The sequence below is a fragment of the Prosopis cineraria genome, unplaced genomic scaffold, assembly GCF_029017545.1.
Source record: "Prosopis cineraria cultivar Desert tree isolate PC_DT_omini unplaced genomic scaffold, ASM2901754v1 PC4, whole genome shotgun sequence".
Lineage (NCBI taxonomy): Eukaryota > Viridiplantae > Streptophyta > Magnoliopsida > Fabales > Fabaceae > Prosopis > Prosopis cineraria.
The window spans coordinates 26,082,670-26,109,621 of NW_026555335.1; the positions used below are offsets into that span (position 1 = coordinate 26,082,670).

At 31.4% G+C, this 26,952-nt stretch overlaps 1 pseudogene; it reads right to left on the reverse strand.

The window, feature by feature from the left end:
• Positions 1-1,900: 1,900 nt before the first annotated feature.
• Positions 1,901-6,061, reverse strand: LOC129307985 (probable inactive receptor kinase At2g26730; annotated as a pseudogene).
• Between the last annotated feature and the right edge of the window lie 20,891 nt (positions 6,062-26,952).

A 26,952-nucleotide genomic window follows, 5' to 3' on the forward strand; every position in this document is an offset into this window, starting at 1 on the left:
TTAAAAAAATTTAAAATATCAGCTATCTCTCATAAAAAAATTTCAAAATATTTTTACTAACAAATTGACTATCATACTATAGGAAAAAAATTATTTACCACAATCCTATACATTAAAAAGTATTTACTAGGATAGTATAGATTAAAAATAGGTTTGAATGGCACCGAGTTCAAGTTTTCTTTCTTTGCATGATTAGTGTAAAACTCAGCCTAAATGAAATCAATTTCTGCATCATTAATTAATTTAAGGGGAGGAAAAAAAAAAATGTCTGTCAGTGTAGGAGACAGCTACTATACACCCCTAAACCCCCCTCTCTCGTTTTTGCAATAGCTCCCTCTTCCCTCTTACAACCAATATTCCAATACATAGATATAGATTAAATTATATATTTATATTTTCTAATTTTTAAATAAACAATTTATAAAAATAATTTTGAGGTTTTGCATGTTTAAAATCTTAGAAAATAATTTTAAAACATTATTTTTAATTAAAAAATTGTTTACTCTAGAAATTAAAAAAAAAGACTTATTAAACTTGTTTACCTTGTTTAAGATTCTTTTTATTACAAATCATGTTTTAAAACAATTTTCCAAAATCTTCAACATGCATTCCTAGATTTAATAAGTTGTCTATTATATGTATATATTTAATTAAGGTATATGTTCTCAATTATATCAAGAAAATTTATTTTATATATTATTTATATTTATTTCACAATAAATTCTCATGATTAGTTGTCAATTTATCTTAATAACAACACCACCTCTTTTTATTAGAAGAGGCTATAGATTCAAACTTGCCTGTTAACATATTTGGGTGCCTGCATGAATGTGTACTTCTTTTCTATGGAGAGACTCCATGGTATAAGGATTAGCAGGTCGAGTTAATTTTTAAAAAAACAATTCTTGTCATTATTATTATTAACACTTTAAAATTTTTTTATTTTGTTTTGATTGTATAAAAGTATATCAGATGTATGATGTTAAGTATTTTTTTACCTTTTCTTAAATTTAATAAGTTACATATTTCTTAAATAGCATTTCACAATTTTATCTCATCTCTTTTCAAGAAAAATGGTAATACTTATTTCACAGACTTTGTACAATTTTGGAGGAAATGTTTTTTATTAAAAAATTTTATTTAAATTTTATGACAACAAAAATATGCAATTATATTTATTAAATTTTTTATTTAAAAATTAAAAAATGTAGATATATAATTTGATCTATATCTATGTATTGTAATGTGCACAAGGGATGGGAAAATTGGTTATAAGAGGGAAGAATGATCAAACTGTTTTTTACTCTGGCACACACCTCTTTTTTTTAAAAAAAAAAAACAATTGATTGATGATATAGTAATGGGTTTCATTTAGGCCGAGTTTTACAATGATCATGTAGAGAGAGAAAATTTCAACTTGGTGCCATTCAATCTCATTTTTAATCTATAGTATCCTAATAAATATTTTTTTCAATGTTTAGTGTTCTGATAAATAATTTTTTTTCCTATAGTATGGTGGTCAATTTGCCCGTTTTTACCCTTTAACCTTTTTATTTATGATCTTATTACCCATGAAAAGGATTAAAAGTTAATTTGAACACTACTTAAAAGATGTTGATACGATATCATAAAAATATAATATAAAAATATGCTTTAATCTATGATATGAAAAAAACTTAGCATAACAAAAAATATTGAAAAAAAAAACAATTGAATAACCATTGATTTTTTTTTTAAAAAAAAAAACCATAGTTCCATGATACAGTTGATTTTCTGGCAAAAAACAAATTGATACGGTTGATTTTACTGTTTTATGGTCAGTAAAAATCATTATATTCTGTTATATGTAAAATAAGATTTTCAAATTGATAATCATAATTTAAAAATAAAAAAATTGATGTATTTCTCTAAAATTTAAATTCAATTTTTATAAGGAACCACATCCTAACAGAAAGGAATTGACAGAAATAGAATACACTAATTCATCAACAGGCCACAAACTCTGACCGTCCCAATCACCTGCGCCTAGTACTGCCACGTGGCTCCTTGTCTCACCATTTAGGGTTAATTAAGGCGTGCGAGAAGTAGCTGTGGTCCGAGACTCTGGAGGCGTCGTTTGACCGTCGGAACCTTTGGAGGGATCATCGGAGGACTGCCGTGAGGCATCGTCGGTCTGGCCACGGTTCATAGCCTCAATCATCCGAACCACCTCCAACATGGCGGGTCTCTGATCCGGCACGACGGAGACACAAGCCATCGCTATTTGCAAGAGCTGAACCATCTCTTCCTCGACGTTGAGGTACCTCGTCAGCTTGGCGTCGAACACTTCGGCGGTCCATTCCTCCCGAACCACCGACCGGACCCACCTCGGAAGGTCGATGCCATCCTCGCCCAGCGACGCTTGATTCGGAGCCTTACCGGTTAGGAGTTCCAGCAACAGCACTCCGAAGCTGTACACGTCGGATTGGAACGTCGTTTTCCGGGTCTCGGCGACCTCGGGTTCCCGATAACCACCGACCCGATTGGATGGGAGGGTGGGCCAGAATAGTGGGTTAAGCCCGAAATCCGAAACGCAAGCCTCGTGGTCGTCTCGGAGGAGGATGTTGGAAGATTTTATGTGCCGTGAACCACATTCGCTGACACGTGTAGGTGGGCCAGCCCTCTTGCAGCTCCAATCGCTGTTCTTATCCGGTTTTCCCAGTCCAGTGGGGCCCGCCCTGACCCTCTACTCCCTGTAAAATCCTCACAATTTAAAGTTGACATCAACCACAATCACAATGCAAGACACCAAATTTAACAATATCTAGATTTTTTTTTTTTTCACGGATAGGTCATGGGAATATAACATGAGATAATATGATTAATGTGACTTATTTGAAAGAAAAACTAAAATGAAAAAAACTAAACAAAAAATATAATTAATGTACTGTTCATACTGTAGGTGAAGGAAAAATAAAAAGGACTGAACACAAGCAAAAATTACAATGTCCAAAAAACAAAACAAGAAGCTATCTTAAGTTGATAATATTCATGAATTAATTGTTTGACTACTTATAAAATTATATATATGTTTTATTTATCTTAAGGACTACATTGCATTATAATGACAATAAAATTTTTAAATTTGATATTGTTTGAAAGATTAAACTATCATCAGTATCTTTTTAAATTGTCATATTTTTTTATATTGTAATTATAATTATAATCATAAGTTTATAAAAATCTACATATAACACAATAAATATTGAAAGTATAATGTAAAAAAGTAGAAATTTGAGAAGCACAGATAATGAAGCTAAAAAACATACCCTTCAATCTCATTTATAAGATACATTTTAAAAGATTTATTTGGTTTCATTTATAAGTCATAGGATGACTTTTTAAGTAATATTTAAAAAGTATTTCTAAAATTATCTTTTATAAAAAAAACAACCAACATGATATTATTTTTTGAATTTGTTATATAGAGACATTTGAAATCCTTCACATTTTATTCCTTATTTTTTTTTTTTTACATTGACATTAATGATATTAGTAAAAATCACTTATTAAGAGGATTGAAGGAGTATATCACACTTAATTTTAATTATTATAATTTTCATTTCTTTTAAAACGCTACAATAACCATGTTCTCAAAATTTTCCTTCATTTTACCCTAGCTAGTAACTTGAACCAACCTGTTTTACCTCAACGTAAAAAGCAGTGAGCGTAACATAGGGTTCCAATGAGTTACTGATTATGATCTTTAACTTTTTCTGCCTCTTTTCTTAGTGAAAGAGAAAAGGGGAAAAAAAAAACAGAGAAGGCCACAAATAATGTCGGCGACGATGAAAGAGCCTGTCCGTGAGTGTCCCAGAAATTATGAGTGAGTGTCGCTTTGTGAATCTATAAAAAATAGCAAAGAAATTAGAAAAAAAAGAAAGAAAGAAACTATTTCAGAATGTTTCATTCTCAGTCAACAATCATGTATAAAATTTTCATTGTTCCTAAAAATATGTATAAAATTTACCCATCCCCCTTACCTTATCAACTTAAAAATAAAATAAAAACACACGATATCCTTGTAATATTTTATTTTTTTAAAATATAAAATAATTTGATCTTTAAGTAGATGAAAAAATTGTAAAGATTATAATTTAATGATTAAGTTTGTAGACTTTTTTTGGCCAAATTAAGTGTGTGAATTTAAAATTATAAAAATAAATATTTTTTAAATTATAAATATAAATTTTTTTATTAATCTTGATTTAAGATATAATTTTTTTAATATTTTTAACATTTTTTTACTTATTTTTCATGTCTGATTTTGTTGACATTAGAGTAATTGTTAAAAATTATTTATATTTTAGATAAAGAATATTAAATAAAAAATATTTTTAAATATTTATATTTTTATTTTAAAAATTAAAGTTGTAAAATCTCCCAATAATTTAGGACGGAGTCACGCGACTCATGAGTGATTTTTTCGGTCACTAGTCCGAGGAAAGAATAATTTATTCATAATTAAAATAATTTACCACAATTATAATAATCAGTTGGAGAGGAATTAAGTAACTATAATTATCAAACCTGACAGCAATAGGGAAAGATGATGATGGAGCTAATGTTGAATGAAGAACGTACCGTGAAGCAGAGCAGCCAAGCTACCTGCAGGCATGTAATCGTAGACGAGCAATTTCTCATCCTTGGAGAAGTAAAATGCTCTGAGAGGAACCACATTTTGATGCTTAATCTTTCCCAGAATCTCCATTTGCGTCTCGAACTCTTTCTTCGTCACCGTCACGTCCCTCAGCCTCTTCACCACTACCGTCGTTCCCACCTCCAGCACCGCCTTATAAGACGTCCCGACGCCTCCCTTCCCCAGAACTTCGGCGGAGCTCTCAGCAAATCCTCCAAATCGAAACTATAAATCCCGCCTTCTAAGAACACCAATTTGTTCCTCTCTGCCTCCGTAGACCCGCCTGTAACATCGTCCTTCGACGACGACGTTCCCGCCTCTGCTGCCGGAGCAGCCTGCACTTCCGTTGCCACTGGCTTCGGAGTCTTCGGAGATTGCTGGCGCCGGCGCCGGCGGAAGCAGAGAAAGAAGAGGAACAGTAGTAGTAAGAAAGCAAGAACAGACCCGACGGAGATTCCGATAATGGTTCCGGTGGAGAGCTTCTTCGAGTGTTTTATGTGGACTGGAATTGAGGGCACTACGGCGGAAGGTGCCGGCGCCGGAAAGAATGGGTTACACAATCGTAATGGGGCTCCACAGAGAGCGAGGTTCCCGACAAATGAGGATTCAGGGAATTTCGAGAGGGTTTCGGGGATTGAACCGTTGAGCTGATTATGGGACACGTTGAAGTTCACCAATTTGGCGGTAATGCTTGGCAGATTCCCAGAGAATCTATTGTTTTCTAAGAAAAGACCACTCAGGTGGGTCAAATTGTTGATTGAGAAAGGAATTGAACCCGTGAAGTTGTTGTACGAAAGATCCAGACGCGCCAAACGAGTCAACCGACTCACTGTGGCGGGAAACTCGCCGGACAGCTTATTATCCTGGAGGTAGAGGCTTCGAACCAATGTCAAATTGGAGAAATCAGAAGGGATCTCGCCGGAGAGGCCGTTAGACCGGAGACTGAGCACACGGAGGCGAGTGAGCCGACCGATGGTGTCCGGCGGAATGGGACCCACAAGGCCGACGCCAGGAAGACGAAGAGAATACACAAAAGAACGCGACGAGTCACATTGAACTCCAAACCAGTCGCACGCCGAGCCGGAATCGTTCCACTGAACGCGATTTGCGTGAGGAGTTCGGAGATGAAGGCAAGGAGAGCTTCCTTGTCTTGAGTCGGCTCCGAGCTGACTCGCCAACTTAGTTGCAGAAAAAGCAGAACAAGAATCATCATCATCATCGAAGGCCAAGCATCATAAACCACCCTCATTGACATAATAAGACGAAATCAAAAGCAATGTCATACACAGCTTCTATACGCTAAGATTTACAGAGGAGGCTTGTGAGGATGAATTTGAAGAAACCCCACAAGCACCATATGAGTAGGACAGTATCACGAGGCAAGGAGAGGGGAAGAAAAGGAGAGATAAAGAAGAAGACAAAAGCAGTGGTAGGGTTATTGGGAGTGGCAACGTTTGCTTTAATTTTGATTTTAAATTTAATTAATTCTGACTGTTGGAAAAAAAAAAAAAAAAAAGAGAACGCCTTTTGTTCACTGATGATTCGTGTCTTGCATAATTGAAAATTGCGAGTTTGCACACACGCGCTTATGGTTTTGGTTCGTTGTGTGTAAATGTGAATTTAATTTTAATTAAATTGGTATTTAACTATTTATTTGACGAGTTTTACTCTTTCGAGTACAAGGTCCATATTCCATCCTTCGTTTGGTTTGACCGCAATGATTCATTGAGATACGGATACGGTCGTATCATAAATTACCTTCAGTATTTATTAATTACCTTACTAGCCGGCCTCACAACAAAATTAATTTCCTTATAATAATACATGATGATTTCTAAAAATATTCAGAAAAAAAGGCTAAAAAATTTGATAGCACAAAATTTTTTTTAAAAGATGTTTTTTATAAATAAATAAATATAATTAATGTATTGTGAGAAAAGTTGGAGAAAATATGGTTAGATCAAAAATAATAAAAAACAAGATAAAAGCATGGAACTTAAAGGAGGCCAGATTATTTTGTTATTGATAATTGATGAATTATTTTGATTTTCACTAATTTATTATATTTGTGAAAAATGAAATGAAAAATTAAAATATTATAACATAATCTCTTGAAAAATAAAAAATCAATTTGTTAAAGATTAAAAAATAAGTTATTTGCACAATCTCTAAACATTTTCTAAATATTATTGACTACCATTTAGATATTTTCATAAAGAATATAAATTAAAACCAACAAAAAGATTTTATTAATTAATTTTTATATTTCGTAATATTGCTTTGTATATGCATTTTTTTCATTTAAAATGTTCTCTCATTCATTATATTTGATTATTATTAAAATATTTCTCCTTAGAAGGTAGGAGGGTTAACTTGCGAAAATGTTCCCATACTTGAGTGATTGTCATCTCTTGATGCTTATGGGTATGAATGTTCATACTACCCGATCCCATCTCTTGAGGTGGTCTACCAATATTACTTCCACCACCTAGGATTTCCATATGATTTGCTATGTGCTCCCCTTATTATTATCAACCTAGCTAAAACTCGGTCATTTTCCCTAACTCGCTCATCAATGTTAAGCAGCAAATTTCTTAATTGCCTCAAAATAGTACCATTTCTTCAGGTGGAGGTGGATCGTTGTGGAAATGGCTATTTGACCTTACCATTACCTCCTACTATGGACCTTACCATTACCTCCTACTATATGGATGCAACCAACCCAATGCACAATCAACTAAATAGGAGAGATAAGCTATGTGACATCATTGTATATTGCCATGACATTCTATATGCTAACATCACAAATTCACACAACCTCAAAATGTGAGGCTCTGATATCAAAATGTAATAAATTCAAAAATACAATCTATTGTTCATAAGCTATGTGACATCATTGTATATTGCCATGACATTCTATATGCTAACATCACAAATTCACACAACCTCAAAATGTGAGGCTCTGATATCAAAATGTAATAAATTCAAAAATACAATCTATTGTTCATAACAAATCAACATATAACCTGTTTGATTTCACAAATGTGATCTCAAATAACTCAAATGGACTTAGGGTGTTTGAAACCCAGTAATATTTTTCTAAAAAGCTCAACCAATTTTACAATCACAATTTCATTTGTATAATATAGTTAACCATTTCAAAAGCCTACAATTTTTGAAAACACGTAATACTACTATAGTAGAAAAGGAAGAACTAATTCAAATATTCTATTATAGTAGAAAAGTTTAAAACTATAAATTAATAGCTAACCATGATTAAAAAAAAAGAACAAACTTACAATAAAAAAAATCTATCATGGTTAAAAGATTTATATATACATATTCCAATACATCTATAGTAGGGAAAAAATGAAAATACCATTTAAAACCTACTGTTGTTGAAAATAGAATTACTAATATTTGTCAAGTTATAATAAAAGCATCTATCATGGTAGAAAGGACTTTACCATGATTGTAATATCTCCAATTTCTACCATATACTTGACCATATTTACCTAACACTGCTATGGTAATTAGAAGATAAACAATCCCTATTCGCCTACCATGGTAGAAATGACTCCATTATAGTTAAAAATAGCTAACCATAGTGAACAAGAAAAAAGACTTCATTTGAAAGTCTACCATAGTTAATAAGATTTAACTTATATAATTATAATCCTTTAAGAATCCTTATCATGGTAAAAAAAAGATCCTACCATGGTAGAATGACTTTAATTAACTTTACTATGGTAGAAAAGAACAAAACCAATCATTTAAAACCTACTATGGTAAAAACATTTGAAACTAAATTCAATGATGCAAAACCTTTAGTTAATTGGGATCCCAAGTTAAATAAAAAAATCATTCCAAGGTCTTTTAAAAACATCAAATTGCATTTCTTCAAAGTTTGAAAGCATTTGGAAGTATAGGAAGCTAATAGAGTTTGAAAACAATTTGAAATAGGGGTTAAAAGTCATCTTTTCAAAACAGACACTCCATTGCAACCAACGATGTGACTGTTATGACTACATCATAGAGGTAGTTTGTCACAAAAAGTACATATGCATTGCAGCGAAGGCACTATCTGCTGTGGCACACTCATAGTTTTGACAGCATAAACCTATCACAACCAGATTCAAGGCCAACTTTTGGCATGCCTTGAATATCCATTTGGTGTCCAATTAAGGTGGTTTAGATGTCAACAAAAAGCTTATTTATACAACTAGCTGATGGAATTGGTTTCATTTCCAACTGTTAACACAGCACAAACTTGGACATTCAAAGCCAAAACATCATTTTTCTCACAACAATACTTCTAGGGTCTCTAAATCCACCACCAAATGCCAAAAGTCCACTACCATACCTAGACCACATTCAATGGATCCTAGACAACCTGTATAATGCACCAGTGAACAAATCACTTTAAATCTCATTTTGACCCTCAAACCCCAAACTTAACACAATCAAGGGGTGAGGTTTCAACATTAATTTCACAAGCAAGAAGTAATATTTATGAGCATTAAAAGGAACATATTCAATATCAACCAAAATTCACCCTACTTAAGCATCACGATATAATTATGCATATATATGCTCACCACCTTATCACTTCTTCTCTTCCCTCTTGACCAATTCTATGGGCTATTAATATAAATAGGATTGTATCATGTGACTAATTTAAACCCAAGCTCTTCAATCATACAAGGTAGCTTGGCCAAAACCACTTAGCTCATTCTCAAAGTATGGTTCCCCCTTCCTTGAACTAAATAAGGTGTCTTACACTGAACTCCATACCAATTCCCATTTATTGAGAATGTTAATGCATGGCTATTGCCAAACTTCACATTGATCCTCCTATAAGAGATGATGATGCAATAGGTATCTAGATGTATTGAACTCCACGCTAATTCCCCTGTCAGGGAAGGTGATGCTTGGTATGTACCTAACATCAAATCTATCCAATGTGTAGGCAAGTCCACATCAATTTCAATTACCTCCTAATTAGGGTATCAATTCCCTAAAATCATGTGTCATATTAAAATTGACATTCATTTATTATTCTCAAAACAATAATTAATCACATGCTTGAATCTTTCACAAATCACTTAAGATAAACAACACTTATCAATTTATACATATATGTATGTACACATTTCAATCAAACCCCATTTGCATAAAGTTCCAAAATCATAAATGTATCTTTTTCCTAGAAAAATAGACAATTGACCAATTTCACAAATCCTACAAACATACCACACAAGTAGAGAGAAAAAATGGATTCCTTGTTACCTCAAACCTTTAAGTTATCAAAGGTTACCCCCCCAACACTTGCTTCCTAATCTTATTTCCAAGCTCAAAAGGTGATCAACGAGGTTGGTCTATAATTTTACAATAACTAATATCATTATTAACTACCAACATACCTAAAGTAACCACTACTAATCAATCCCACTTATATTTCTCATTAGTTCCAAAGTTAACCCCACATTACTCATTTCCATCTAGCTTAATCAAAGCTTAGCCAACACATATGCCAATTCCCTTATATTTTCTTACACCTAATGTGTATACAATCATCCACTAATTTAATTTAACTTCCATGAGCTTAGATAACATCAATTTATCACTCCCAACAATCCAAATCATCACTCTTACACCTAGGGTTTGTCCAAAATTGAGAACCCAAAAATATAATCATGAAAAATCACTAAACTTAGGTTTTTAAAAACTTAAACAACTTCAATTAATCCCATCTAGACCCACGAGTTAGGACCTTATTCCTTAAAATTGAAAATCATCATCCCCATTATAAACCCTAACTCAAAAAAATTGTAGAAGGGAAAAGGGATGAATGGAGATGATTACCTTAAAGATGTGGAGTCCAAAATCCCCTCAAAATGGCATCCAAGTGTTGCCCTAGTAGCACCACAATCCATTCTCTCATTTTTCCTGTTTGTTTCAAGATATCCAATTACATCTAATTTAATCAAATTCTCAACCATGTACCATGATGCATGATGTGTTTGATTAGGCCTGGGCAGCCCAATACTCTTCCAAGCCTAATCCAAAGGCTGTCAACAATTTAATTGACCTATTAGTCATCTTAAACCATCCTTAACTCAATTTATACATAAATTCACCAATTTACCCTTTCATTTAATTATTTAATTAGGGATTTAAAATTCAGAATATTACAATGATAAATTGAACAATTCATGCTAAAGATAGTCCATAAATAATAAAATCCATATTAAAACCACTTTAAAAACCTATCATAAACCTATATAGCTTACAAGTAAACAATTTGTTTGTTATAACTAAACACGAGTGACTTGAGGCATCAAGAGCCCAAACAATTCAGAACAACAAGCAATGGTTTACACAATTTATATGATTTATCATCCTTTCTTCAAAATCAATAATTATTCAACTATATTAAGTTCACAATCAAAATCACATGCAACAACTAAAGACCTAAAGCCATTCATCATGTTCTCACTTTAACCATAGAATTAAACACATAATTAACCATAATTAAGCCCTACCATGGTAATTAGAATGCAAGCAACCATTTAACCAATTTACCATGGTAAACAAGGTTAACTATAGTAAAAAGAAACAAGAAAAATGGCTAGGTATAAAAATTCTTTTATAAATTGGGATCCCATAAATCATTTAAAAATACAAAATAGAGTTTAGAAGGTCACTAAACCTTTATAAATTAGAGTAATAACATTTGAGAAGCATGGGAATCAATTGGGGTTGAAAACAAGTTAAAATGAATCAAAAAGGTCATTTTAAACTAAACAGAGCAATCTGCCATAACTAAGGTGCCATACACTATGGCACACGACACAAATGAGATTTGTTATCCTTGTATCATACACCATAGCCAACCCACCTTTCACCACGATGCATGCTATCTAACAATGTCATGAAAGCTCTTGGATACCAACTTCTAGCATGCATAACTTTTGACTTGAGCCTTTGATTAAGGTGATTCAAGTGCTCACACATAGATAAATTAATGATCTAACTAATAGCCTTAGTCTCTCCTCAATCCAAAATACATGAGGATTTTATATCTAATCCAATTCAAAACACACTCAAGCATCTAAATTCTCAACTATAATCCATTAACCTACCTTGGGGCTTGAACCACACTCTATGAACATTTACACACATGCTCAATCAATGACATGCAATAAAATCATCATACAATCTCATTTAGCTACCCAATAACTACAAATTCAAAGGTAGAGTACATGTAACTATTCTCAATCATACTAACACAACACTTAAGCATTCAAATAAGTTTTTCCACTCAATTACACTTGCATCAATATCATTTGACCCAACAAGCATTCATACAAGGTGCAATTCTCCATGAAGGGTTAACTGTGCAAAAATGCCAAATATTCAAAGTCAATGGCTAAATGCAAGATTAAGATCATACAAGACCCCTAGTTGGAAAATGTATCCAAATTACATGAATCATAAAATTCTAGAGATATTATAGCAAGTATTAATTATCTCTAGCTTCTGATATTTCCCGTTTGCCCCTATCTTGACTCTTGCTTGAAAACATTAAATCATGATAATAAGATAATAATTTCAATAACCAAAGAACAAAAATTCAAACATACTGATAAGTATAATTATTTGCATATATTTTATAGCATATAAAGTCTAGTTTATGCATTTAATTGAGTCTTTAAGCATCTCTTGTGCATATTTGTCTAAGTGTGATGCTAACCTTCATTAAGGGCATTTTAGGCATAAAAGTGACTTTTTCTAAACATTCCACTTGAGCATTGGAATTATGTATTTTAATGTTTCAAGATTATTGGTGGAATTCATGTTCTTAAATTCAATTTACGTTGGGAGTTATTTATGAAAGACACACTTTAAAATTGTCTCTAAGGGGTGTGATTTTACCTTTAGCTTGGAATCAAGTTTGTGCATCTCTACACTTGTGTCTTGGCTTTGCATTTTACTTCACATTCCTCCATTTAATATTCTCATCTAAGTTGAATCAATGTGTCACATACTATAATTGAATTGATTTTTTTTTTTTATCTTGCGGCATAGGTCAAATAAATGAAGAGTTGAAGGCATGTGACAACTTATATCAATTGGTCACTTTAGAATTATGAATGGTGTAATATCTAGAGTTTTTAATCTAGAATTAATTTCTAATTAAAGGAGAAATTAGTTAAAAAATTATTAATTAATTTAAGCTTTCAAGTTGTTAATTGACATTTTGGATCATAGATAGCTTCAAGATGGAGCTAGGGTGGAAGTTGCATTAGATCGAGGGAGCAAAAGTGAGATTTTACTCACTGCACCATATGCCATGTTGCGATGCATGGCACATTTCTAGCAGCATAAAGATATGAAATCAACTTGATGAACTAGAATTGGTTGCGGGAACACATAACTTGAAGGAGAAAGATTGAACCTCTGCTAGCACTTCAATTTAGGTGAATTTGGAAGCTAATTTGTGTAACATCTTTATTTTTCTAATCATGTAATTAGTTATTAAATAGAGGTGAATTAGTAATTAGTAAATAATTAGATATTTGAATGATTGCTTGGTTATTTATCTCACTGAGATGTTTTATGAGCTGATACGGGTGGAAGAACCGCGTCTCAAAATGAAGCGTGTCGGCACGGTGAGGATTTTCCTTACTGTGCCATGGGCCATGGCACAAGTTGCATGCGCTATGGCACGTGGCATAAAAAATGACCTAATATATGTGTGTTCAGCTCTTGAGTTTGAGAATGAAAGAGAGGCAGCACGAAAGGAAGAGAGAAAGAAAGAGTTTGTCTACTAGGACATCAATTCTTGAGGCATTGAAAGGCATCTCTGATTGATAGCTTATAGGGTAAGTATCGTACATCCCTTAACTTCGATTCTGCTATAATTGCTCTTAATATAAGTTATAGAGAAATTGAATTGGGAAGATTTAAGGGGTTAGTTTCTTACCCTATAGTAATAAAAAAAATTTTGAGAGTTAAATTAAAGCTTTGTGACTGGTTTATGGCTAAATGATAGAGCTTTGAAGCCATAGGCTCAAATTAGCCTTAAATGGGAAGAGAAAATGGTTGGAAATGGAGTAAAGGTGAAATGGGATGGGTAGAAGTGATAGAAAGTGATAATTGAGGGGTAAAGAACCTAGATTTACTAAATGAAAAAAAAAGAATTGATGGCTAAATGTGGCTTTGATTAACAACTAAGCAGTTTTGATCAATTGAGTCAATTGACTAATTGTGCCAATTGTGTGTAGATTGGCTTATTTTGTGTGTATAGTGAGAAAGAGAGCTTGTAGAGATGCATTAGTGATTGTGATAATCCACAGGTAACATTTCTTGTGATAGAAGGGTTAAGGAAATCGAATAACTTTCTTTAGTTGATTATCTCTTGTAACTATTTGAGAGTATGTTTAATAATGCATTAAAAAGGTTTTAAAATTAGCATGTTTACCAAATAAAGGTTTAGTGCATGAGATTGAGTTTGTTTTAAAGAAATGAGTTTATGATTTACATGATTTATGATATAGATATATATAATTTTACATGTGTATAAAATAGGTGATTGTACGAAAGCATAATCATAGGGGTAGGAGTTCACCCATAAAGAGTAGTAAAAGACCACATAGCATTATTCTTCTTAGTAGCTAACAGGGGTGCGGTGTTGGAGAATTGCATCTTCTTAATCCCTATTGAGATACGGCATTGGAAATTATCTCCTTAATACATATTAAGATGTAGTGTTGGAGATTTGGGCCCCTTATCATCATCTGTGATATGGTATTAGAGTCTATGACACTTTATTGTGTGTAATAGGAGAAACCATAATTTGAAAATGAGATAAACCATCTTTGGTCGGGTGATTCTACCACTGAATGTGAGCTTAGGGCTAATGAATGTGTATGTTAGTATGAGATAAGCTTATGGCTTCTAGTTGGGGTGATTTAGAGGTTCGAATGGTATTGATCATGCTATATGCTATAATTACAGTGAATTGTGAGAATGGCTTGGGAAAGCAGTGATTTATGGTGAAACATTACATTAACATAGTAAATTGAAATGAAACCCTTGTTATATGTTATGTTTTAATGTATATTAAGTAATACTTGCTTATGGTTGCATGTGATAGTCAGTAGTTGAGAATTATTCTGTTACTGAAATTTTTCTCAACCTATAGTTACATTTTTATAAGTCATAAGGATTCCTCAGATATTCTACTATATCTTTAGCCTTGCCCTTATGCATGGTTCATCAATCATAGGTTGAGGGCTTAAGTTGTGGGTATAGTGGCCTCACTGATCTCCAACTAGGAAATGAATCATTTCATTTGACTGGTCCTTTTCGATAGCTAAACATCATTGGAGAAAGGAGGAGTTCTTCTTCAAGGGCCTTTGCTTGCAGTTACTAAAAAAAGCATCTTTTTTTCTTAAGAATCGTCATGATCTAAGACCCCTCTTAACTGACTTAACATGCATTAGTGAACAAGGCAAAAGGAAAGAGTTAGGACTAGCATAGTGTGTTGTTTCTGTGAGATCTCTAAGTTTTATGGAATGAACACTACTCTTATGTATATTATATATAAAAGTTGCCATAGGATATGCATGCATGTTTAAAATTGTGACTGTTGAGATTTGTTGTGAATTTTTGGTAAATCTTAACCTATACATGTGTATATGTGGTAAAATGAGGAACAGAGGCTAAGATTTAGTTGTAAATTTATGGTGAATATATTGTGAATGTGAATACATGAGAATTATAGAGATATTGTGGAAATATGACCAAACTATGTGTTTGGTGTAATGATGTGAAATATGGAAATGGGTTGAACGGCCAAATTTTGATATGTATATATATGTTATAAATTGTGTTCAATTAGGTGTATAAGATCCCTTTAAACTTAGTTAAATGCCTAGAATGGTCTAATGAGATAATGTGATCGATTTGAGCGCTTAAGTGCACAAAATTTTTAGCAAAAGTAGCTTTTTACACTTGAATGTCCAATTTTTGATTGGATCATTAGATCTTGTCCAAACTTATCTCATTAGTTAACTTATAGAATAAGCTTCTTGTGGGCACTTCAACTACTCCTATCGAATGTCATATGTGGAGATAGCATATGTTGGAATTTCACCATACGACCTATCATATGACAGCTGCAGAAACTATCATGTGAGCCACAGTACATGGCGTGCTTACACCCTAGCCCATGACACATAGGGGAGTTGCTTGTGGCTCTGTGTCACATGCCACAGTGCATGTGGTGCACGTCACAGCTCATTGCTCAATTTTCAACTTTATTTCTTTGTTTTGAAAACATGTATGGATTCTAATGAATACATATGTTATAAAGCATGGTTACCTTGTGGCTTTTTCAATAAATTATTCCTTACAATTTCTTCCCACTACAATCTTCACCAATAATACAATCTACAAATAACATATTATTTATAAATATTAGTTTCAATTTTTGAAACTAATAAAATAATTCTAATAATAGAATTAAAAATATAACATAATTCCTAATCTCAATCTTAATACAAATCTAGAGTTAATACTATTAAGTAAAATTTTTAACTCCTCTTTTACTCATCAATAAACATTAATAATTAAAAATCAAATTTTAAACTAATTTCTATTATCAAAATTTTCTTTTTATTTTATAAATTCGTACCTAAAATACCCAAAAATTAAAAATTAAGTCTCTAGCTTAGAATCATAATCCTATAGCCATAATAATTCATTTCTCATCCCAAATAATCATCTAAACCTCAATAAATCAACATATAATTTCAGATCTAGTCTAGAATTTGATCCATAAGCCACAAATTCAAAGATCATCAACAAATTTATACTCTAGAACATTTATTATACTACTAACAACCTCATAAATCATATTTATTCAACATAAATTCATCCATTTTCCAGATCCTAAATTTTCTACCACCACAAAATCAGAAACTAAAGAGAAAGGATGACTAAGAAAAAATTTTAGAACACATACTTAGTCTTGAAAAGCTTGAAATCACACCTTAAATATCCTATCAAAAACTCTTACCTTAAAAATTTAGATCTTTCGCACCGGCGACTGACTCACAGACGCTCTCTTTGATCGCACACGAAAGAGAAGAGAAATGAAGGAAAAATGAGAAGAGAACGGTGGTTTTTAAAAAACGAATGTGGGTCCCACAATTTTTTTTATTATTTTCCTCTTTCCTCTCTCTTCTTTCTTTTTTATATTATTATTATTATATATAATATAATGATTACACGCGCACGGCCGAAAGTTTTCTTGTTCTTCTCGTTTTGTTTGTTTTTTTTACCTTTTCTCTCTTTTTTTATAATAATAATAATAATAATTTAATAATATTTTTTTTTTATTTTTTTATTTTTTTTAAATTTTTTTAATTTTAATTTATAATTATATCTTATGTTAGATTTAATAATCATCTCCTACTAATTTTGCTTACCTCTAAATATTTTTAAAATTTCTATTAACTCAAATTAACTATTAAAATTTAAATTGGGATGTTACAAATAATAGAATAGAAGATGAACTTAAAAGTAGTAATAATGAATAAGATGAATATGAAGAAGTCGTAAGTGCAGAAGAAGGAATAATTCAAAAAAAGGATGATATTTAATCAAAAACAATATGAAAAAAATAAGAGATTCAAAATCAAATATAAAACCTGATGAATAAACTTATAAAATCTAAAAAACAAGAAAAATATGCTTATGTAGTATTAGAAAAGAAACATTCTATAGAATCAACATTAATAGAAGAAGTATTAAGAATACCTTTAATAAGTAAAGCCTTAATAGATATAGAAATTAATAAATTATCATTTAAGGATGAAGTAATTAAAATATATATTGCAGGAGTACAACTATTAGTAAAAGCTTTTTTGCAAGAAGAAAGAAATTTACCAATAAAATTATTAATAACTGATAGAAGAATAATAAGTAGTACGGAGGATAGTATTCTAGGAGTATTAACTGAAAACTTAATATATCAAAAACTAAAATTTACAATAAATACTAATTTTTGTATATCAAGAGCTCATAAAAATATGAATAAAATATTATTAATATATCATAAATTAAGAAAAATAAAATTATTATTAGGATCAATAACAATAAGTATAACTACTATGATAGGATTAGTATTTACAAATAAACATAAAATTTATATGAAAAATAAAGAAAAATTAACAATTGATAAACATTTTATGCATGTATTACAAGAATTTGAATTAGACCCAACTACGATAGCAATACCTGAACAATTAAGGTTAGAATTAGATAATACTTTAGGATATTATGAAAGTGAAAACAATTCAAGGAGACTAATATCTAATGATAATATTGGACAAAGATCATTAATGATTAGTACCCCAACATTAAATATAAATATAAATCAACCTACTAGAAGACATTTGAGTTTGGAAGAAAGACCTAGTACCAGTAGAGAAATATCTAGAGAAGAAAGATTATTATTAAGATCAATGAGTGAAAGACTTATAACCTCAAATTTAGAATCTCTGAGACCTGAAACACCAATAAAAAATAATAATTATATATTAATAGAAGTAAAAAAAGAAGCAAATTGAATAGATGTAATGACTTTAGTAGACTTAGAAAAAGAAAAAAGTACAATACAATTAAGTTTAATAAATAATAATTTAGAAGTAACTAATGAAGGAAATAGAACAATTTCATCAATAAGGATAAATAATAGAGAAGTTATAATTATAAAATTTTGGATAAATAATAATCAATGTAAAATAATTTTAGTAAAATACTTTTTAGAACAATTAAAATCTTGGAGAATTCAAAAAGAAAGGATTTTGATAAATATTAATTATCAAATAATGGTAATCCAAAAAAAATTAATATGACAAAGTTATACTACATATTAATAAATTTTAATTATTAAAAATATAGATTAAGAAAATATCATGCTTTAGTTGATATAGGAGCAAATATCTCAATAGCAAAAGTAAATGTATTACCTGATGAATTATGAAAAGAGAAAATAAAATATTAAGAATGCAAGGAGTAGGAAAAGAAATTAATTGTATAGAATTAGAAGTAAAAGATATTATGATACAAATAGGAGAATATGAGTTAAAAATAAGAAAATTAAATCAATATAATGATAATTCATGTGATGTAATATTAAAAGTAGATTTTATTGAACAATATTATCCTTTACATATGTTTCAAAAAGCAATAATATTAATAACACCTTATAATCACTAAGCATGAGGAGTAAGAGTGACTAAACCGTATAGTAGAAGAGATAAAAAATTTCAAAAGAAAACAGAAGAATATGAAGTATAATTTCTATCAAATAAAAAAAATTTATATAATAATGAAGTCATCAATTCAGTAAAAATGTTAAATACTATAAAAGAAGTATAATCTATTGAACAAAGATTATTAAAAAATTATAGTGATAATCTTTTAGTTCATTGGAAAAAATCTAAACTTTTAGCAAAAATAAATATAAGAGATTATAGTAAAGAGATAAATTATAAACCCTATCAATGGACAGAAAATGATGAAAAGGAATTTATAATGTATATAAATCAAATAAAATAATATGATATAATAAGATAAAGTAGATCTGAATATTCATCACCAACTATGATAGTAGTCAAACATAATGAAGAAAAAAGAGAAAAATCAAGATTTGTGATAAACTATAAAAAAATTCAATGAATTAGCAATAAGAAATAGATATCCAATCTTAAAAATAGACTTGTTATTTAATCTAATAAGAGGAAAAAATATATTCAGTAAATTTGATTGTAAATCTGGATTTTTTCAAATAAAATTAGAAGAAGAGAGTAAAAAATATAGTACCTTTAGTACATCAAAAGGATTATATGAGTGGAATGTATTACCTTTGGGATTTCATAATAGCCCTAGTATATTTTAAGAATATGTGACAAAATTATTATTGCCAATAAACAATTTTGCCGTAATATATGTAGATGATATCTTAATATTTTCAAAGGATAAAGAAGAACATGAAGAATACTTAGAAAAATTTATAACCTTAATAGAAGAAAAAGGATTAAATATTTCACCAAAGAAAGTTGAATTAAGAAAAGAAAGGATAGAATTTTTAGGCCAATATATAACCAATAATGGAATAGAATTACAAGAACATATTAGCAAGAAGATATTAGAATTTCAGGAAATTAAAAATAAAAAAGAACTTTAATCATTTTTAGAATTAGTAAATCAAGCTAGAAATTATATTCCAAACTTATCAAAACTAATAGCAAAAGTAAGTATATTAGCTAGAGAAAAGACAATATGGATATGGGATAAAGAAAAAGAAAAAATAGTAAATTAGATAAAAAATTTATGTCAAAATTTATCTAAATTAACCATTCCACTAAATAATGATGTAATATGGATAATTTATATAGATGTTAGTGAAAATTATCGGGGAGCAGCTTTATATCACATTAATGAAAAAGAAGAAGAAGTAATAACTAGATATGTAAGCAAAAAATTTAATGATTCTCAAACTAGATATCATTCTAATTGGAAAGAGTTTTTAACAATAGTAAAAGCCGTACAAAAGTTTGAATTATTTATTGTTAACATTAAATTCATTATAAGGACTGATAACACTCAAGTAAAACATTAGTTGAACAAAGGAATAAAGACAACTCAATTACGTAACAAAATGTTAATTAAGTGGCAATCAGATATGTCATGTTATGATTATGAGATTGAATATATTAAAAATAAAAATAATATTATTGCTAATTATTTATCTAGATGGAGCCAAATAGAAGAGAGACAAGTATGATGACAAATAGTGGTGGTGGTGGATCACCAACAGGACTAATAATGACCCACTAGACCAAGTAATCATGAAGGTAAATATTCTGGAGATGAATATGAGCCTTCTTGCTGGACAATTAAATGCAAGTATGCAATCATTATCTAGAACAGTAGCTCATCTCACAAATGAGGTGAATAATTTGACAAGTAAAGTGGAGGCCTTAGAGAAATCTAAGGAACCATTATCCCAATCCTCTAAAAGACAAGTATAACAAGTAATTGAGTCATCTACTCAAACTCATGATTCTTTATTCCAACCTCATAGTTCAACTAGATCTGGTCCAATAATTTCATTTACTGAAATAGTAAAAGAAGCCTAAAAGTCTAAAGCCCAAATAGGCACTAAAACACCTCAGAACAGTGCTTCTACTTCTACCTCTTCTAGGAGAAGAAGTCCAAGCCTAGTAACCTTACCATCCTTTAAAACTCTAGACCAATATAACTTCTTTAAACTCCTGATCAATAAAGGGCCATTTCCTCCATCCAAACACCAATAATATCAAATATGTTTTCCATTATTCCTTCAATAAAGTCATTGTTTATCTAAACAGTAACCTAGAACTTGTAAAAAAGCATTTTCAGTTATGGCCTTATCCACTCAATATATCTATCTAATGACATGTCAGAAATATCAAGATTTCTAGATTCTATCAAAGAAGCTGCCAAATATTATTTTAGAATTGTAACTCAATATCAGGTTTTCATCTGGTGTTATTCAACAATAGCTGAAATAACTCTTGACAAATTCTATCCTCTAATTAATTTAATTAAATTTAGAACAACAAGAAGACCTTTTAAGTATGATCAAGAAGCAAAAGAAGATATTATGAATGATGAAGACCTCAAATATAAGATCTCTACTATCAGAGCACAGGAAGTGAACATTGTTTTCCAAGAACTCAATAGAACAACAACTACAAATGAAGCTTAGTGGATATATTTCACTGGCCCCACTACATGTATTTTCTCAGTAGGAAGAAATAGTATAAATTCAAGAATTTTCAATAATTGGTATGAAAGATTAAGGAATAATCTAATGAAAATGATGAAGGGATAAAAAAGAAAATATGTCAAGTATTATATAAATATACAATCCACAAATGTAAATATTATGAAGAAAGAAGACAAGTTGATAAAGACTATGAAAACCCTTCTATCAACATGAATATTCTAGATTAGCTTACCGACAAGTAAAAGATGGGTGGCAGAAAATTAGCTGACAAGAAGTAGTTGCTGATTCTTGAAGAAAAGTAAGTGGAAGACAAAGAAATCACCGAAAGTAATCGAAAGGAGATGACAAGACAAGAAGATGGCTGATCTACTTCATATTTCACATGTTATACACTTGGTTTTTGGCACCAAATAGTGCATATTAGGGTTTGTTTTCTGATTTTTAGCTATGTTTCACACATTGACTACTTAGACCCTAATAATGCTATTTGGTGGATGGTTTGAGACTTTAAGATGCTTGATTGGACTTTTGGGCTTAAATTCTCATTTTATTCCTTTTTAATTGTCTTTTTAGAATTTATTTAGTTTTGTGTCTTTATTTTCAGATTTGTGTGAGGGCAATTTTGGAATCAAGGAGCAAAGACTTGGTCAACAAATTTGGAGAAGTCAAGAGCACATGTATAATCTGATCTAAGGAATTCATGGGATGACATCATCAAGGGAAACAAAGAAGTGCATAATGGCGTGAATTGAAGCTAATCACATGGAAAGCAATAGCTGACATCATCATGATGCAAGGGAGAAGTAATTTAGGCGTGAATCATTTCTGAAATGCATGGAAATTCACATGGAAATGAGCCAGCTAAGAGAGTCACGTTTTTGCCCATGCATGAAGTCACATTTTCCATGCTCATTCATTCAGTTATGAGGTGCCAGATTCAGTTTGAATTTCAGCCAATTAATTCCATTTTCCAGCTGGAAATTAACCAACTTTAGATTTGGATTTTCCTTGTTTTTATCACTACTCACTTTGGTTTCATCACCTTCACATTATTCACACATACATAAGCTGAATTTTCAGATTGGAGCCTCATAATTCAGATCCCACTCTCTTACTTCAGCCATATTCTCTCTCAATTTTCGTTCATATTCACTCTCCAATTTTTTAGATTCATTTCTCTCATCTTCTTGTCCAGATCACACCATCTTCTCATCCTCTCACTGTCCAGATCATTTCTTCTCCTTTCTCCTTCATTCAGGTTGAATTCTGCCTTCATTCTCCTCCAAATTTTCGTCCATTTTCTTCTTATCCTCTAGATTTCGTCCAACACACATTTATCTCCAGATTTCATCTTCATCTTCATACATTCATGGAGGCTTCTCAAGGTCTGAATCAAGTGAAGAGGAAGAGCATGAGAGGCTGATCATTTAGAGCTCCAAGAAAGATGACTTGACATTATGAGATTTCCAGATTTTTAATTGTTGTTCATTTTCTTGATTTCATGTTCTTGTCTTAATTCATTGAGAATTTTAAATTTTGAACCTGTTTTGGTTGAAGACTTTGTGATTCTAATTCAGATTTGATGAGAATATGAATGTTGAATTTAGATTTTTATGCTATTTTCAGTTCTGGAATTTATGATTTACCTTAATGTTCTAGGGTTATTTCATAAGTTCTTGCTGATTCTTGTTCAAGTTCTTATATAGACTTGAGTTAGATCCATATTAGTTATATGAATTTGACTTAAGGTGTTTTTCTTCTACTAGTTTTGGTCTGAAACTTGTGTAGAACAAGGCTGAATAAGTGTTAATTTTTAAATTCACTTGACCTAGATTCATTAGTGTCCATTGAGTCTAATGGTGCACCACACTTAGAGATTTCTAAGTATCTCATTTTAGGTTAATCAAGAAGGTTTATGATGTTATAATTCTAGAAATCAATGATTAATGTTAGAAAATCTGACTTGGGCTCACCATAATCATCATTCATTTCATTCCAACTAAAATAGAATTTTACAAACATTTATTATTGCATTATAGAGTTAGTTTAGTCACTTGAAAATTTAGATTAATTTGTGGCATTTGAACAATGATTTGTATGCTTTGCTCTATAGGGAAATGACCTAGAATACTCACTTCTACATTCTAGTAAAATTTGATAACCCAAGGCGACTAAAGGGTTCATCAATGGCCAACAGAGGAAAAAAGATAGCTTGACTTCAAAGAAAAGTTGTACTTATTATTATTGCTTTGTAGTTAAGTTTTATCTTTAGTTAACTATAATTGAGTAAAACTTGTAACAAGAGTTAGGATGCTAGCTATATATAAAGCCCAATAATCTCAGAAGGCAACACATGCCTTTCTGAGTTCCAATTCTCTCTTGAAATCTTGAGTTCAGAATTTCTCTAATCTTTTTCTCACTTCAATAAAAGTATTTGTTTCAATTATTTCATCCTTTACAAGTATTGAAGAATAACATGTATGGTTAAGCACTTTCTTTTTGGGGATTAAGGGGGAATTATTATCTGATCCTTAATAAAGTTTTGATCTCTATAATGATCCTATAAGGGGAATTACTGGTTATGTATTGCTATGGCTATGCCTCCAGTAGGAAATGAAAGAAGGCTATGCTGTGCTGGTCTAAAGGAAGTGGTTCTATGAAAGGTCTATAGCTAGGATTAAGAGACTTCTGGCTTGTTAATCTTAATATGAAAAAGGATTGAGAACCTTTCATGTTTTGCTGTGACTCGAATCAGTATCGGTCAAACCCTGTAGTAGCACATAGCTAGCTAGTTTCAGTTATGATATTATGGATTAAATTTATGAGATAAATTTAATTAAATTTTTATAGGCTTTTAAGTGAAAGACGAAAACCATTATTCATATACTATATATAGATAGGAACGTCCTTTATGAAGGTGGAGACAGTTAGAAAATTTTTGATGGCAAAAACACTTTGGGAGCCACGAAACACCCTATAGAAAGTAAAACTAACATTTACGAAGAATGAATGCTAGGAGCACTAGCACACTGTTTGAGGTAGAAAGCTGTTCGTATGGATGCCGATAGAAGGAGCAAATCTACATTGTCAGCTCCTGAGATCCAAACTCTTAAAAAGAACATGTGCCAAGTTCAAAGAATTAAAAGGTAACTCTTCTATCCACCTTAATTTAAACGAGTTCGTTCGGTTCGTATCAGGATAGGCACTTTAAAATTTTAATCTTTCGCTGCACCTTCCTATCCAACATCATGAATATTCAATAAGTAAGGCAACAAGGTGATTCTATTGGCGAATAGCTCGATTTTCTCAAGAATGTCAAATAGGCCTATAAATATAGGAATCAGCTTCTTAGCTCTTATCAACCTCCCAAGTACTAGCCACAAGAGTGACCCTCAAGGAAATGTGGTCCTTAACTATAAACTTTAGTAGTCTTCTCATCTTATTCACATAACTCTTCTATCTACTTTAGGCTGTGAATAATTTTTACTTGATCAACTTACATTTTTGGGTAGTTTGAACCACCAAATATGACCCTAACAAGCTCTCCTTACTTAATTCTATCCAATAAAGTGGAGATCAATATTTTCTTCCCTACAAAGCCTCATAAGGTGCCATTTGATTGCTCAAATAGTAGCTGTTATTATAAACAAACTTGGCTAGTGATAGGTGACTATCCCAATTGCCAACCAACTCAACTACATAAGCCCTCAATATATCATCCAAGGTTTGTATGGTCCTCTTTATTTGACTGTTAATTTGCTAGTCATAAGCCATACTAAACTTCAATCAAGTGCCCATAGCTTGGCTTATAGACTTTTAAAAGTTTAATGTGAACCTTAAATCCCTATCTAAAATGATGCTCTTAGGACACCCATATAACTTTGCAATCTCTTTGTAAAGTCCTTTAACTCATTCGGACTTTACTATCCCAAACACACAAACATAATACAATAACAATACAATATCAGAGTAATAGCACTTGTTTGTTTTCAAAATGTGGGATCTTGACTTTGTAAAAAGTATATTCAAATAAGAGGGCTAATGGAAGCGCAAACTATTTTCATGACTCAAAGAAACACAATTATTTTCTTAAATAGGACTGTGCACCATGGCATATGGTACAGAGCTACAAGCTCCATTCCCTCTATGCCATGTACCATAGCATGGCACACAATGCACTATGGCACATATGACAACAAATTCTAATGTCACATGACAATTTGCAAGGCAAACTTTTGCTATGTGACATCCAACTTCTAATTTGAGTGATTCAAGTGACCACACGAAGCTTATAACATATTCTATCTAATGAGATAAATTTGCACCCGATCCAACAATCCAACCTAAAATTAGATACCTAGGTGTAAAAAGATAACTTTTCTTTCAAAACTTATATCCTAAATGTTCAATTTTCATTCCTTATCCCATTAGACCACTTTGGACCTTGAACCAAGTCCAACAAGACCATACACCTGATTAACACATCAAATCATATATATCATATCAATTACTCATTTTGACCTCTTAATGCCATATTACACACTTGTGGGCTTATATGAAACACCATATATATAACTACATACACATATATACTAATTCCACCTCAATCATTTGACTTCCTCATATAGAGCTAAGTCTCACCATGTAGTTAGGAATCACAAACATACTCGACTCTTGTAAATGAGGTCAAGCCTCACCATTTAGTCAAGTTCACACATATACACATAGTTTTCACAATTAATTCACATTCAAAACAAGTGGTACAAGTTATACAAAATTATACACTTGCTTGATTAGTATTTAGGCCTACCTACATACCTACTACTATGGTACCCATGGCGAGATACGTCATATACACAAGCAAGTTTTCAACCATAAATCATATACACATTCACATATTCATATTCACATACTTTCATACATTCTAGTTGACAACTCAAATTTTTAACAATAAATTTATACATTCATTACAAAACTAGGTAGTCATACCACTACCACCAAAGGCTATTCTTTCCTCACCTCCTTTTCCAACCTTCTCGTGATCTCTTCACTTATGTACAAAGGTAACAGAGTGAGACATACATCCTAGTAACTCAGATATAACCCAAATACTGATTAGTAAGTAAAATCATAAACAAGAAATAAAGTAGCATTATTTTAACAATAGCATAAGTACATGCATTCAATATCATTCCTATTCATAGTTATGCTCATGCACTCCCGATTCACCTAGCAGAGCAAGCTTTATGCTCAAACCAGGACTTCCATCCTTACACAAAACAGGGCCCACCAAGCCTCTGTCTTAGGCCAGGCATCCTCATCGCGTATGGGTGATTTCTTGAGTCCCACTAGCAAAGTATTCTCAATGCTTGGATTGTTAGGACTTAGCTTTACACAGAGTAGGACCATGACCCCCTACCCT